Source organism: Serinus canaria, chromosome 11 (assembly GCF_022539315.1).
Source record: "Serinus canaria isolate serCan28SL12 chromosome 11, serCan2020, whole genome shotgun sequence".
In the NCBI taxonomy this organism is placed as follows: Eukaryota; Metazoa; Chordata; class Aves; order Passeriformes; family Fringillidae; genus Serinus; species Serinus canaria.
In genome coordinates this window covers 2,865,788-2,882,066 of record NC_066325.1, presented here as the reverse complement: position 1 = coordinate 2,882,066, position 16,279 = coordinate 2,865,788, and positions in this window count along the sequence as shown.

The following is a 16,279-nucleotide window of genomic DNA, read 5'->3' as shown; positions in this document are numbered from 1 at the left end:
TTGCATCAGCCTGGGGAATACAGTTCATGGCTCTCAAGGCTGCTGTAACACAACAACCATTACTGCTACTGATGCTTCTACTACCAATTATGTTAAGTAGAATTTGTGATTGTGTTTATCTGCTTAAAAAGTTGCAAGAAAGCCTGCAGTAAGCTTTTCTTGTGCAAAAAATACTGAGTGACACACTATTTTATACTATTTTATGTCATAGATTTTGTGTTTCTTTTACTTCATTCTTGGTTTAATACCGAACCATTTAATTTTTTTCCATTATTTCCTGCTGACACAGTTACAGATTAGAGACCATAGGCAGCTGAGCTGACTTTGGGGCAGTGATTTGGATTTCTCTCACTGCTTTTCAGTCCTGTGTAGTGCTTGCTGCTCTGCATGGGAATCTAATGCTATTTTAATTACACCACACATGTATTTCTTCTTTAGCTATTAAAAAATCTCTGTTAGACTTGGAGACCAGAGCTTTCCCAAAGAAAATATTTCCTAGCCTGGTAATTCTAATGATACAAGATGGTCTTGGTATTTATTATCAACCATCATTTCTTCATTTTGTCCCATGGCTTCCACACAAATATTTCTGTGACTCCTTGAACAGGTCCCTTGTTTCTCCAAGTTGGACATTCGCCTCCCTCTCAGCTGAACAATATTTTTTTTCTCCTTTAAGCATTTTAATCATGCTCACTGTGTTTTAAACCATCGTCCCTGTTTGCCCACATGTTTATATGCTGAGTAGAAAAAACATTTCCCAGGTAGAATCAAAAGAAGCAGTGGTTTCCACCCTGGGTGCCCAGTTAATATGTCAGCACACCTTCCCCTGTCAGACTGCCAGCAGAAGCCACAAAGGAGCTCCCGTGGCAGCCACATGGAGCTCTGCCACCATCACTCCCCTGGAAGAGCTGGTGGGAGAGTCAATTGCCTGCTTCAAGTATTGACCACACACTTACTTAGACAGGTTTTGTCCAGGAATCCAAGAATTCCTGTGTTGCAATCTTCCTGGGACCAGTTCTCTGCCCACTTCCCTTACCTATCTGCTTAAGTAAGGTTGTTTTAATTTTGCAAATGTCTTTTATTTTGTTCCAGTTGGGAGTGTTCAAAGCCAGACAACCCTAGTTTGTGTTTACTCTTGTTAAAGGCAATGTATTCTACAGGCACAGCAGAGCCAAGCCAAGACAGACTGCCATTCACTGAAGAGTGTGACATGATGACTTTTGTGGGTCCCTTCCAACTCAGAATATTCTGTATATTGAAATTTTCCACGGAGGAAGGTGACCAAGACTCCAGTTGATGGATTTGCTAATATCAAACAAGTGAAATACTAAAATACCATCAAGCACAAGACAACCACAAGTGGGTCCTTCCCAGGAAGGAGCTGGCTCCCTGCAGACCCTCTCCCCTCTCTCCCAGCTGTAGCAGCTCCCCTCCAGGCTGAAGGGGCTGCTGGTGAGCTGGGCTGTGTGCTGGTGGAGTGGCAAGGTGCCTTGGCAGTGCCTGTGCAGGCAAAGCCAGCACCCGGCAGGAAGCAGGCTGACATGTTTCTTGGACAATACAAGGCAAGGAGGGAGGGATTTACATGGGGGTTGTAGAACTGTGCTAAGGGGTATAGGATGGATGGGCAGCAGAGGAGATGGTTTATCCATGCAAGGTCAATAGGTAACTCAGGGGGATCATAGGAAATATCTGCTGCACCCAGGAAGGGAGGAGAGACACACACAGTACTGATTCAGCTGGCTCTTCTCCTCTGGGCCATTCCCTGATGGATTTACCAGGTAGTTTTGTTTGGTTTCCCCTCTCCAATCCTTCAGAGATGATTCCTTTTGTGCTGATTTAACACTCACCTCACAATACAGTACCTCAAGATAGTGGATTGAAAGATTTGTGTCGCTGATTCTGCAACAAACACATCAAGTGCCAAATGTGATTTCAATAACTTCCTGCACCAAGCTGAGCCAGTTGGCCAAAGGCATCCTCAAAAACACCCCTCAGCCATACCTGGGCCTGATTTGATTCTTTGTCTGTCATTCCCTGCTCTTTACTGCAGAGCCAGTTTGTTTCCACTCACAGCTTTGCTCCTCCACCAACTACTGAAGCTGCTTAAATAAGCTGCACTCCAGAATTTGGACATTGACCCGTGTTTTACTTGTTTGTTTAGTGAAACTGCCACATAACTGACCCAGCAGAGCCAGGAGTTATAAAGAAACTTTGACTGCAGAGTGTGTGCTTGGTTCAGCTTTCACCTTGACACAAAGCCTTTGCTCTCTGGAGGAGCACAGTGCCCACCAACCCAGAAAAAGGCAGCAAAAAGTCCTATGGCATGCAGGGGTGGTTTGTTCTTGTTTGGTTCTGTTGTTTTATTTTATTTTATTTTATTTTATTTTATTTTATTTTATTTTATTTTATTTTATTTTATTTTATTTTATTTTATTTTATTTTATACTTTATATTTTATTTTATATGTGATTAACTTACAAGGTATTTATGTTAATGTGCTTCAGCATTGGGCCTATATGGTGCATAAAGCTGCTGAGAACAGATTGGCCTATGACCTCATTTATGTCACTGTAAATCCAAATGACTCACTTGAAAATAAAACTTACAGTAAGTCTCCATTAATGCTCCTAATAATTAATTTGTCCTATGGCAGGTTTCTATTCCTTACACATGAAAATGCAAGTATGGGGGTTTTTTTGAGGCAAAATTATTTGCTAAGGCTGGAAATATTTAAATTAATCTAAATATTGTAGTATATAAATTCTGTTCTATTGAATATTTTAGTCTGAACAAACAGGACTTACATTGAAAATGTAATATAAAGCTCTTAATCCCTAGTTTAAACTATTAAAAGGAGTCCAACTAAAGTTGACTAAGAAAATAGTTATGGTATCAATTCTGTGGTCTGTTGCAAATAAGTGACAACTGTAACTGCCTGGTTAATATCAATGCCAGGAAATGACCACCATCAATTTTACAAAGTTAGCAGTGCCTTTCAGAAATAAGTCTTTCAGGAACTTGTGGAGGCTTCTTATGACTTGGAGGAGCTTTCAGCAGGGAGATGTCAGCTTGGACAAATTGACAAATCTTTAAAACTATATGTTTGCACCAGTAAACCCATTCAGAGTCATTTTTCCTAAAGAGCTTCCCTGCAGGGGAGCTATTATACATGCTCTAGCCTGAAACTCGAGCTGGCCAGAGAGTGGAAATTGTGTTTCACAGACAATTTTGAGATTTTGAAATTTGTTTTCATTCCAATTCAAAACAAAACCTCAAAATGTTGAAATTCTCCACAAAGGAAAATTCCACAAAAAATAAATCGTTTAGGCTTATTTAAATCATGATAGCTTTTTAAAATCCATATATTATATAAAATAAAGATCTCTAAATGTTTTATTTTTTAAAATGTTGGGCGTTCTTTCTTTCTTCTTTTTTCCTTTTTTCCCCCAGAAAAAATAGTTGGTAAAATGATAGTTTCACAAGCATTTTGATTGTGACAAAATGACATTTTTGGAGGAAAGCTGCTCCATTAGATAATTCTCCATCTGAAGTCCATTAGAGTTCCTATTGCCACATTGCCCAGACCTTTTGTTGTAACACAAAAACCCTACAAATATTCTAGTGCCAGACCCATGGTCTGTAATGCTGCTGCTGCTGCTGCTGCTGCTGGGACTCTTGCTGCACATTTGTGCTATGGCAGAGCTGGAGGGACCACGTGGGTGTCTGTCTGTCCTTGCCAAGGTGTGAGCAGTGAGCACTGTTGCTGGAAGGGCTCTCAAGGTGTGAGAGGGACAGCCTGCAGCTGCTCTTGCTGCTGTCAGGTCCCCAAACACAAGAAATGCCCTCCCTGGCAGCAGAGCCAGCAAACAAACAGCACTGGGCATCAGTGCTGGCTGCCTTCACTGAGGGGAAAGGACCCAAACAAGGAAATGTGCCCCTTGTCTGTCACTGCCAGAGCAAAGTCCAAGTGAGCAGACTCTAGGACACTTTAACATACACCAGTGTCAACAGCCTGCATCCCACAGGTCAGAAGAGACAGTGGTGACATGCTTTCAATGCCTCTGCTCACTTTGGGAAGGCTTGTGCAGCCCAGGGTTATGCAAGCAGAAGGGAGTCTCATTTTTCATCCATGTAAAACTGTGATCTATTTGACACCAGGACCAGCTGGAGGAGGCCTCCGAAGCTGAAGAGTGCCCAAAGAGGAGCTTTAGGTAATGCCAGAAGTGCTGGCCTCACTGCCCTGCAGCAGCACAGGGAGAGCAGCAATGAGGGCTGCACTGTGCTCAGAGCAAATGCCCTCTGTGCCAGCTGCCCTCTCACCCCTCCTTAGGAACCTGGGCAAAATGGATTAAAGAGTTCACGTGTGCTGCTGCCTCTTTGCTTCTGATAAGCAAAACATTTGGTGTGGGTTGCTGTAATGACAGTGGCAGGTAAAGAGGTTGTTGGATGACAAACCTGTTCACACAAGTCTGGTGAGATTCTTGCCCTGCATGCTGTGCCCAACAAGAAGGAGCAGGGCTTGAGTCCCATTGTGTGTACACAAAGCCAGCACATTGTCTGCAAGTGGCACACTCAGGCTTGGAGGGTAATTCTGGACTATGCTTTTCTCCTTGGGATATTTCTGAACTGCAGTCACTAGAAAGTGTCACGTAGGAGTCACCCTTACTTGTTGAAAACTTGGTGGAATGTCTGTACAATATTATGGCCATCAAACTACATCTTAACCTAATTGGTTGCATGTGGGATTAATTGCTTTACTATAAAGAATGCGCTGAAGACCTGCCAGAGGTTGTGGAGAAGATCAAAGAAGGTCAGATAAAAGGCCAAGGGGAGCTTTAGGAAGAGCAATTGTAGATTGTTATTCCTCCAGTGGAAGGGCTGGGCTGTGATCCTCAGGACATAGGCTCAGACAGAGCCTGCCCTTGACAGCCATGTCCAGCCTCTCATGGATGGCCCAGGCAGCTGCATGGTTTCATCTTCATCTGGGGCCAATAATTCAGTGTGATGAGCTCAAAATGCTTCAGTCCTCTGGGAAGTAAAAATCTCTCTTGAGAAATTTATAAATTAAGTGTCTTAAACCATTGTCAGAAACTCCATAAAAGCGTCAGGAAGGAGGCACCAACCTTCCTGGTAACACTGCCACCCTGCCATCTCCTGAAAGACCAAAACCACTGCAAAGCTGTTGCCATCACGTTGTGCCCACACACAACAGCCCCTCTCAAGGGCCAGGAATTCAGGGCATTGTGAAGAGGAAGCATTGCAGCTCAATGCCAAGCATGCAGAGTGCAGAGCCCTCAGTGCCTCTCACAGGACCTCACTTGTTTTCAGAGCCCACTAGCACAGAGCTGCAGGGCACAGCTCCTCCCTGCTGCTCTGTCAGGTGCAGACCCCTTTGAGGAACAGGCTCACCAGAGTATTGATGGTGGAATATTTGCATCAAGGTGAGATCGGTTTCTAGATGAAAAAAAATGCCATGAACTTATTTTCTCACCCAGCAGCCATTTCTATCAGCTGTTCTCTGTTGGTGTAATGCCATCTCAAAGCATGTGAGCAGCCCTGCTTAGTGCTCAGAAGCACAGAGCATCACTGAGTCTGGAACAAGGATGGTTTTGGTGCAGATCTTCAGCAAATATCCTGAAGCAGAGCAAAACCTCAGCCCCTGCTGGGGGCACAGCCAGGAGAGGCTGCCCCTTCTGCAGGGCTGCACATGTACAAGATCCAAAAAACTTCCTCAAGGCTCAGTCTGTGTGATGGGAGACGCAAGACAGAGCTTATTGAACAGCACAAGATGCTGCCATTAGGTGCACACAAGGCAAAGGATCAACTCCAGCACCCGAGCTTCATTTACATTTTTGCTGCCACGGCTCCAATGGTCAGGAAGGGAAAGGCAGTGCAGCTCTGAGACACAGAGCTGTGCTGGCAAGGAGCCTGCTGTGAGGAGCCAGCTCTCCTTTGTGCTGTGCACCCCTCTAGCAGGCTGGGGATGATCACACAGGAGCCTCTCCAGCAGGAACCTGTCCTTCCCAGACTGGCATCTTCCAGCTTCCAGGGTGTCCCTGACCAGGACAGGGCAAGGAAGACAGCCCACACTGAAAACTGGAGTGGCACTGGGCTCCTTGTGAGGGAATTTGCCTGCAGCTCTGCTTCTTGACAGCACTTCCCAGTGAGGCTGCAGAGGCACAAGGACAAGATGCAAAAGCAGAATCTTGCCAGACATCAGGTTTGATCTGCACCAGTTTCCCAAATATCTTTGGGGCTCTTCCCATCTTTACACAGGGCTCTGTGTCGGGCCCTGGACATTTTAGGACTGGTCTTCCCTGATGGGATCTGGATGAATTATCCCATTTTGTTACATGGACAAGGAACTCTTGAGATATGCCTAAACACAAGGCCTGTAATTATGGTGTGTTAGCAAACTAGAGCAAACTGAGTTAAGGTATTAGATGAGGCTGCAATTGCACACTTACTTTCTGCTGCTGCTGCTCAGAGAGGGCACTGGCCCAAAGGAAAAAGCTTGGCAGCATGTGAGAAGGGCAGCTGGCTGGTTCAGTGTCTGTGTCCCTGCCCAAAGCCCCTCAAGGTTCTGGGAGATAAGGGCTAGATGGACTAGAGCCATTTAAGCACAGGCACACCTGACTGAAATAATGAGCACATTTTAAAGCCTTTTATTTCCTTAAATAACAGTGTGTATTTAGGCATCTCCGAAAGGGATGGTGAGTGCCTGCTTGGCACTCACCAGCCTCACTCACTGCCATGGCTCAGCAAGGGCCTGCCTGGACTCATGGCAGAAGCCAGCACTGCTGTTGAGCACTCCAGAAATTCCTCTCTAGCTCCAGCTCTGTTTGTTTTATTATCTTTGCAGAGCAAGGCATCCAGAAGTCACCTTCTGAAGGGCCCCATACTAAAACCACTCCATGGTGCTGAGTGGTGACTCAAACCAGGGTTATTTGTCCCCAGGAGGTTTGGGGGAGTCAAGGCACTGTGGCTGGAGTGTCCCTGTGACCTGTGCTCGTGACTTGGAATGGCTAACAGTGCCCTTGGCCTTCTCAGCACAGGGCAGAGGTGGCAGAACCTCCAAAGTGCTGGGAGTGAAGTATGACAGCATCCATGGGTTTGTCATTCCTTTTTTAATTAGCATTTCTCTAATTGGTACTAATTTAGCGACCGAATGCCACGAGTAGGACTAGAATGAAGGGGAGGGTGTGAATATTGAGGAGTCTGCTCTGGTTGGAGTGAGGAGCTGCTGTCCTGCAGGGATGGAAGGAGCAGCTCAGGACTCAGGTGCCCAGGGTGGCTGGGCAGGCTGCTCTCAGTGCAGGCACTGCTCAGAGCCCAGAGCTGTGTGCTGGGGGCTGCCAGCCCTCTGCTGCAAGCAGGGGGATCAGCATGGACTCATGTTCCTGTAGAGCCTCTTGAGGCTGGCAGAAATCCTCTGGAGAGGAGGAGACTGTTGCTCTCTCTGGTGGGAGGATGGCCTGTGCCATTATCATGAGCTTTTTGACTGTGGTGTCCCCTTGCAAATGAGCAGGGTGCAGGACAGGGACGGCACCTTGAGAGGCTGTCACAGCATCTGCAGAGTGACCCAGTGATGTTCATCCTTCCCTGCTTCTACCTGCTGCCATCAGCTCCCTGCACCCAGCCTGCCTGTGTCCTTCACACAATCACTGGGGTCCTCCCCAGCTCCCAGGGGAGAAATTTAAGTGCAATAAGCAATTTTGTCATGGCCTCTTCCCATTCTCGTGCTGCCAGATTAGAAAAGAGGGTAAAATCTCTACAGAGAAGCTTGGGCAAATGCTGTTCAAAACATGACATGGGCACCTGCCCACGTGCTGGGGGGTGTGGGCACCCAGCAAGGGAGCTGGACACTGATCTGGCACCCTGGCACTGCTGCTCCTGGGGTGCCTCAGGTCCCTCCAAGAGATACAGCTCCTCCAGTGCCACTGAATCAAGTCAGCCCCCACTGAGCAAATTTTACTGCTTTCATCAAAAATATCAGCACAGCCACGAGCTGTTCAGCTGATGCTGCATGTATCTCACAGACTGCTGCAAAGTCCAGCTCAGTTAAGAATTTGTGAGCCCAAAAATGGTCCAGAGGAAGCAGCAATTGTATGTCTATTGTCTGATTGCTGCTTTTTTTTGCAGCAGGCACGGCTCCTTGACATTAGGCCTATGGAATCTGCCCATTAATAGCAGTTTTAAATGGTCAAGAGGTTACAGCAGTAAGGAATGTTGGCAAAAAATGTCCCCGTGGAGTTTAAACAACCAGTATTTTAGGCAGGGCTTGGTGGGTTACTGTCCCTGCACAAACAACTAGAATGTGAGAGTCTGGGCTGGGAAATACTTAAACTGTTTGGAAAAACTTGTTTTGTGCAGCTTGAGAGTGTCCCTGGAGGCTGTGGCCCGATGCCATGACTCCTGGTAAAGGCTGGGCTGCAGTAACAATGAAGCTTTTATGGGGAAGCTGGAGAACAATCAGAAACTTTTTGGTCCCAAGGGATTATGGGGAGGGGAGTTCCTGGGTTCATGATGTCTGGCACATCATGCACATTTCCACCAGGATTTGGGGGTGTTCTATGGCACGCAAGGTATGCAAATTGCTAAATGTGTTTTCAATTTTGCTGTGTTGTGCTGTCTTTCTTGTGTGATCATTTTGTCTTCAGTGTAGCCAGAAGACAGGATGGGTTTGTAGCACAAGGGCAGAAGTGTATTTGTCTCTCACAAGCTGTACTGACCTATGAAGAGCTCATCTCTGATTTCCAGCATGCTCCTGTCTGGATGGCTGCAGGGAATTCACTAATTAAACTTTCTCTAGGACAAAGGGTCCTGGACAGAAGGACATTTCTGATGGACCTCCTTACCAGAGTGACCAGGAGAGTGGGCACAGAACTCCATTATTGCCATGGCTTATCATTTGCAGGCTGCAGCAGGAGGTCACTGAAGTACCACCCCATCAGTGCTACAGCAGCAACTCAGATTCTCCTCACACATCACACTGCTGGGCATTAGCTTGAGGGCTTTGTTAGAGAGAAGGCATTTCCCTTTAGACATTGCCTTCCATTACTGATGGTGCTGGCAAACAGGGCAGGAAGGAGCCTAAAGCCAAAGGAGAAGTTCAGCCTGGGGGCTGAACTGCCACTCCAGGTCCATTCCAGTGTCTGCTTTGGACACATTGCAGTGACCCAGAGCCCCTTGAAGGCTGTGAACGCTTGCTGTAGGCTGCAGCAGAGCTGGGGAGGAGCAGTGACCCAGCTCTCAGGAGCTCCCTGTGAGCTGCAGGGTGGGGCCAGCCATGCCCTGTGCCCTGCACACACATGCCAGGACAGCAGAGGGCTGGGCAAACCCTTCTTTGCCTGGGCAGGGGAGTGAAGAGCTTGGAAGCAAATCTCTTTTTTCAGATTACAGAAGTGGGGGTGCCAAGCTGAGAGTGCCCCAGGAGTGTAGTAAATAATTGTAAATCAATGGGTTTTATTGCTGCTCTCTCCTTTCTCTGGGGTCTCAGGGAAGTGAAGCAGTGACACGTGGGCTGCCTTGCTGGTTGGGTTCCCCTTACCCCCATTCTGTGCATCTTCCCCCATCATTTGCTGAGGTTTAACCTTAGGCCTGCTTCCAGTTTGGAAATACTGAATGGCCCTTAATGACAGCAGCACAAACAAAACCCTATAAAGGCAAGATTTGTTATTTACATGGGGTTAATTACCACATCAAGCATGTTTATTCACTTCTTTAATAAATTCTTGAGACAGGCACATGTCCTAGCTTGACCAGATTAATCTGTGGATATATTTTTCTTGTAGCCATTTTTGCAAATCTGGATGGAAAGAGGCAAGGGATGCCCCTTATTTAGGCAATAATTCATGAGCAGCTGTGAGCTTTTCTGCCTGAAATGGCATTTACTTCAGATCTGGCACAAAATGGACTTGATCAATACTTTTGTTGCCTTTCATTTTTTTTTTTTTAAGGAAATGATTATAGATGAATGTTAACTACAGCAGTGTGATCTATTACTCTGACATGCCACAGGAGGAATGTGAGGTCTATGCCTGTTTCTACCAAACCAATAAAACCTGATCATTACGTTGATGGGATTAAAAATCTGCAGAGGCAGATGCTGGTGCAAGCCCAGGCTGTGATGTGAATCTCTTGTGCTTCTCTGAGGGTCCTACAAAGTTCATCCTTTACTTACACATTGCTGATGATGACAAGTTGAAGATTCACACCATGAATGTGAATTAATAACTTGGTTTCATCATGATTTACTGATGTAGAGAGGTGACCAGTGGCCTCTGGTTTTAGGTGATGAATGACTTCAATGACTCTGTGGGACCAGAGTTATTAAACACTGCCTCTGACTGAATTGCAGAATATTCACAGGTGGCAAATGGGTTTTCCTCAGCTGTTGATTCAAGTGTAGCTTGAGCCACCTTCCAGGTTTCCAGGGCTCACACAGGTGTGAGGTTGGCTGCAGTGTCCCTGATTCCCCAGGAAGGGACTTGCAGGGGCTGAGCACTGTCCTGGATGGGAGCCCTCTGCCATTCCTCAGGAATTGGTGTCAGACAGAACATTTTGTGCCACGCAGCAGATTTTGTCACCTTCAGTGGAAGGAAGCTGTTTGTGTTAATGCTTAAAGGTAATGTGAGACAAGGCAAGCTCTTTCCTTTAGAACACACATTGTGCCATTGATGTACACAGTACAGTAAATATAAAAACACAAAGAATCCACTGTGGCATTTACCCTCACTGCAAATGCATGACCAACACAGGATTATTTGCAATCAAATCAAATGGTACTGCTTCTAGGCAGAAATCCTGGCTGGTCAGGGAAGTGAGATCCTCAGGTTTTTTACCATTTATCAACCCCAACACATTCCTCCCCAATTTTATTTACTTTTTTTTTTTTTTTATGCCTTCCATTAATAGTTAAGAAAAACCTAGGGAAAACAAACACTCTATTCCTGATTGTTTATTCACCAGTCTCTTAGGAACCATAATTACGTCTCCCAGGAATTGTGTTTTATCATACTGTATATCTTAAAGAGCCACTTTAGGTAAAATAACAAGGAGTGCCTTATGAAGGAAAATTGGATTAATTTTAAGACTTTTTTAACCCTCTGAAGAATGGCTCTTTGTTTACTTCTTTAGTGCATGTGGCAACTTGCCCAAGTAAATACTATGCTGCATAAATACCAGAGATTGGTATTTATGATATTACATAAACACACTGTGAATAATGAGTCATTGTAACAGTGAAGAAGAACACGAGCAACATACATTGCAGTCAATGCACAATTCCTCATCACAGAATGGAGTGCCACTGAAGCCTTGGAGTGTGGAATGACACGAGAGTGGAGAGGAAAAACCCTACAGCACTGCCCAGCACATCAGAGTTTACCAAACCAAACAGAAACCAGCCAGAACAGCAATTTGGGGAGGGTAAGAAACACAGCAGGGGAGCCATCCACGTGCAGGGGTGAGCAATCAGTGCTCAGGTGCATTTTGGGGTGGATTGGCAGAAGGATGTGCTGAAGAAGCTCCTGCTGCTGCTGCAGGGAGCTGAGCCCTCAGGGCTCATTCTGCTGACCCTCAGGGACACAGCTCTGCCTGGGGATGTGCTGCCAGCTTTTCACTCACAGAGCCACCTTTCAAATCCCTGAACTCTCAGTTTCTCCAGCTATGGTTTTATTAAATATTTACCTGCACTTCAGCAGCATTCTGTGTGTGCAGGGATTTGTGGGGACAGGAGTGTCACCGGGCCACACTTGGCATTGCTGCCAAATGATCTGGCTCCTCTGCTGCATGGGGAAAAAATCAAAACCCTAAAGGGAAGATGTGCACGCCAGATCTTCTCTTTTAAAGCTAGCAGGGTATTAACAAAGTTTATTTTTCAAATCCATGCTGTTGTCTGTCTCATCCAAACAGAACAAAAAAGAAAAAAAAGGCAAACACTCAAATCCTCAAAGGTCTACTGAGCCCTTCCTTTCAAAAAGGATGATAAAAATTGCCACCCATAATAAAGCACAAGCCTAAAAGCATGATCAAATAAAGTTTCCTCCTTCCCTGGAGCAGTCACAGCCCTTGAGGAACAGCAGAGAACTCCCAAAGGCAGAACATATCCCCAGAGAAGGTGCTTGACCCTCCTAAAATCCAGAAGTTTGGGGGTGCACTCTGCTGGGTGCCCTCCCTCCCTCCCTGAGTGTGGCTTTGCACACTGTGAAGGATGGGGGGGGCTCCTTGTGTTTGCTGGGGTGTGCTGTCAACAGCAGGCATTTCCTAGGTGTGAATAAAGGCATTTCCTAGGTGTGGATAAAGGGATGAACTGGGGAAGAACCCTGGTTCCCTGCCCTCCCACCTGAGGAGATTGGATAATCCCAGTGGCCTGGCAAAGTTCATGGGTTTATGGAAACCTCTGGGTTACTGCATGGTCAGTAGCTGTTTATTGTGGTTATTAAACCAAACCTTATTCCTCTATTTTATCCTGTTTTACTTCTTTATTCCAACAGACTGGGTTAAACAGGGCTGTGTTCTGCTCTGGCTCTGGGTGCCATGTGCTGCTCCATCTCACACACAGGGCCCTTCCAGAGGACTGGAACAGTCACTGACTTTTTCCCTTGTGCTGTACAGATTTTGTATCAAATAGGAGGTGGCCCAGGTGATGGGAGAGTAGAAAGCTGCTGCTCTGCAAGCAGTGATGTGTAGAGGATGTGTTCTGGGCCAGGGCCCAAATGCATGGCAAGGTTTGCCATGGCATTGCTGGCAGCTCTGGGAATGGCTGGGATGCCCTCTGTGCCATGCTGCATGACAGAGGATTCATGCCTGGGCCACCTGCAGACTGAAGTTGACCTGAAGCAGGGCCAGGCAGAAGGTTACACCTTCAAGGTCTGTATTTCCCATTTTCCTGGGCAAAAATGAAGCAGTAATGTGTACTGACAACGTTGAGAGAACAACAAATATGGTCAAATTTCAAATTCAATCACAGTTCCATTTTGTATTTTAGCATTATTCAATCAGCAGCACTGCCCAAAGCCTTCAGTTTCATGGTGTGTGATGCTCTTCAAACACATACTGGGATATTGTGCCAAGACATCTCCCCTTTGTTTGGATTTTGAAGCCATGTCTTCTTAACTAGAAGTTATCTCAAAACACTTATTGAGACCTGTCCCAGACAGCTTATACCTGAATTCTTTCCTTGTGTTGCTTGGGGACTTCTGTTCTCAGCTCCTGGGTTCTGGGTGATGAGATGGAGACTGAGGTCAGCACCAAATCCTGATGCCAAGCAAGGCCCATCCAAGCCCCAGAGAAATCAGGAGAAGGCCTGGATGGACAGCAGTCACTTGGACTCAGGTCAAGAGATCCTGGGAAAATAACACAGAAAATAACAAAGAAAATAACAAAGAAATAGCTTGGTCAACTCTGGGGGTTTATTCCTCCTGTCTTTTAAAAGGAATTAGTATCTGGCCTTTGTTACAAGTTTAGCTGAGAAGCTGTTGGTGCTCCCAGCCAGCTGTGTCACAGCAATGTGCCTGTGTGATGGAGGCAGAGTTGGCAAATCCAACATTAATTTGTCAGTGTAGTTCTCCACAGGGGACTGTGAATCACCAGTCTGCTCCTCTGCCTGGCATGAGAGCACTCACAGCCTTGGCTGAAGCACAAGGGTCACCCTAGCAAGGAATGGCAGCCCTGCTGCAGTTGTTATTTATTCATTCAAATGTATGCAGATCTAAAGCAGCTTCCACACCTCTGATTGGTTTGGAACTTTAATTCTGCTCAGTCTGGCACAGCAGGATGCAGACCCCATCTCACTGACCATTGCTTTGCCAGCACAGCCCTCTGGGGCACCTACAGCCAGGAGACAGCTTCTGACTCTTTCTGCAGGAGTGAGCTGCACACCCAGGACTCAGCACTCACTTTGCCTGCAGGAATGCACCTGAGAAATCCTGCTCCAGGCAAAATGTGTCCATGTGGGACACACAGACAGAACTTACAGTTATCTTTGATTTTAACCTTTGCAGAAGTTCAGCTGTCTAAACAAGGCCATTACACTTTGGCTCCTTGTCCCATTTTTGGAGTGAGTGTCCATGTGACTGCAGAACAGAGAGAGGAATGGTGCAAACTCAGCATATAACATTTCTTCAAATGGCTTAGAAGATAATCTTATAACTTGAAGAAGGTACCATGGCTCCTCAGTGGTCCTGCTTCCTTCTGCCACTCCACAGGTGCAAACAATGCAAATTCTGTCTCCCAGTTTCACCTGTTGTTGTTTGTACAAAAACTGGCATTTTCCAGACATCATTTTCTAGTGTTTTTCAACAGATCTGATATTTTAGTTTATTTTGAAAGCAGAAAGATAAATAAATCTGCAAATCAGACATGGTCAAGTGTTAATCAAAGTTGTCTGCCAGGTGGGAATTTGGCATCCAGTTACCAAAGCAGGAGACTTGAATCTTTTCTTGGGCAGTTCAATAGCAGATTTTGGGGATCCTGTGAAATATCATTGCTGTATGGAAGAGAAAGTGCCTCCCCTGTATCTCAGCTGTGCTGAGGGGTAAGAATGGTTCTTATTAAGGATTTTCTACTCCATAAAGAATGTTTGTTTAAAAATATTTAAAGATTCTCACCTCAAAATTATGCATGGACCACATCCACAAATATTACATCAAGACAAGATGTATAACTACGGATGTACTTAGACAGGGAACAAAGCTAAAATATTTAATTGAATTTTGTACAGTTCTGCATAGAGTTAAAGCTCATTAAAATGAAAAATTGCATTTTAATTCTACATTTCACTCAATCACCAGCAAGGCACACTCTGGAGGAGCTGAGAGCTACCCCAGGCAGAAAGTGGTGGCTGCAGGGGAAGGGCTGGTGAGTGAGAGGGCTCTGGGGCTGCCAAGTGCCTGTATGGCCATGGATGGGAGCTCCATCCTTCCTGCAGTCACAGGGCAGGGGTGTCACCATCACTGAGGGGCAGGGAGGGGTCAGCATGCAGGTTCTGGATGGCACCATCCCCTTGTCACCTGCCCAGCTGGGACAGGAGCCACTGATCCAGCAGCACTCCCTGCTCTGCATGGCCCTGCTCTCTCTGCTCTGGGCATCCAGCAGCCCTGGGCACCTGAAATAATCCACCCCATCCACTCACAGCAGCCATGGGCACCTGAAATAATCCACCCCATCCACTCACAGCAGCCCTGGGCACCTGAAATAATCCACCCCATCCACTCACAGCAGCCCTGGGCACCTCACCCATTCTCATCCCCCACAGCTCACTGAGAACATCTGGCCTTGCCTTTGCACCTCTGTGGGCTCTTGGCTCCTTTTCTTTCAGCCTGACATCTGCTTGGACATTGGGATCAAAGTGCCCCAGACTGACTGCAGGTGAAAGAGAAAAACACATGGGAATGTCACTGAGAGCAGGCAGACTGATGATCATGTTCTATTTAGATATTTCACTTTTCCTGGTATCCCTTCTAATTGCTGGGCTGTGCTAGGATTGTGTTCTTGAATTTCCAAATAGAAATAGGCTGAAAAAAATTACTATTTCCTCTATCCTTTCTTATGCAGATGTCTGTGAAATTACTTAAGTACATTCTAGCACAAGACCTTTGGACTAAACATATATGAATGTTTATTTTCCCACTCCACAGAAGCCTCTGTTTCTCTGCTCCATTAAGGATTTGCCCCATCTCTGTGATACAGCTCACCTGCCCAACTTCAGTTCATGATAAAAAATTTACTGCAGGCTATCTGAAGAAAAGCTTCGTACCCAAAGGTACTAAAAAAAAAAGGTGCTCAGCTGCTTGGTAGCTGTACAAGAGCTGTGGTGTCAGAGATGTGTAAGAGCAGCCACAGGTAACAAACTGCAGAATAAACTGGATTATAAACTGCAGCAATGGCCTGGGTAGCTGATAGAGCTGATATTGCTGAAAATGCTGGAACCTCCAGCCTGTGGACAGTAGTCAGAGGGTTCATCATGCAATGCCACAAGTACCAGTGCATTTCAGGATAACACAGTGTACTCAGGTGTATTAGTCACAGAATATTTTCTAAAAAATCAGTAGTTTTTTCTAGGAAAAAAGACCTCAGTTTTCTTGTCAGGTACCTCCAAGTGAATCACTAGTCATTCTTGCTCACTGATGAGGTCAACTGGTTTTTCCCTATCACCAAATGCTTTAAATTCCACCTGTGATGTGAAGAAAACAGGCAGTGTATGCTCTCTCATTTTCCTCAGTGTGCTAATAAAGATTCTGCAATTGGCTCTTATCTGAAAAGATGATTAATTGCA